Here is a 334-nt window from a genome sequence, read left to right as displayed (position 1 = left end):
TTATTTATTTTCACTGGTTTCTCCTAAGAAATTTATTGAACCAATTTCTTGAAGTGGTTAAGACCAGGAATCAGGCCTGTATTTAAATCGGTGCACTTGGCAAATGAAGTTCCTGTGCCTCGGTTTCTTCCGTTGTCAGTGAGTGTAAAGATAGTACCAATCTCATTAGATTGTGATGATAAACAAGTCAGTGCATGTGAAACGCTTAGCTCTGTGTAAGTGCTTGTAAATTTTAGCTTTCTTACAGTGCTTCAGGTGCTGGTATATAAAGATGAAATAAAACTTCAAGAAGTTCACACAGTCTTGTGAGGTAGACAGACCTATAGGATTATAA

The sequence above is a fragment of the Otolemur garnettii genome, unplaced genomic scaffold (assembly GCF_000181295.1).
Source record: "Otolemur garnettii isolate 467f Iridium unplaced genomic scaffold, OtoGar3 scaffold00018, whole genome shotgun sequence".
Classification (NCBI taxonomy): Eukaryota; Metazoa; Chordata; class Mammalia; order Primates; family Galagidae; genus Otolemur; species Otolemur garnettii.
Note: the sequence above shows the minus strand (reverse complement) of the source record.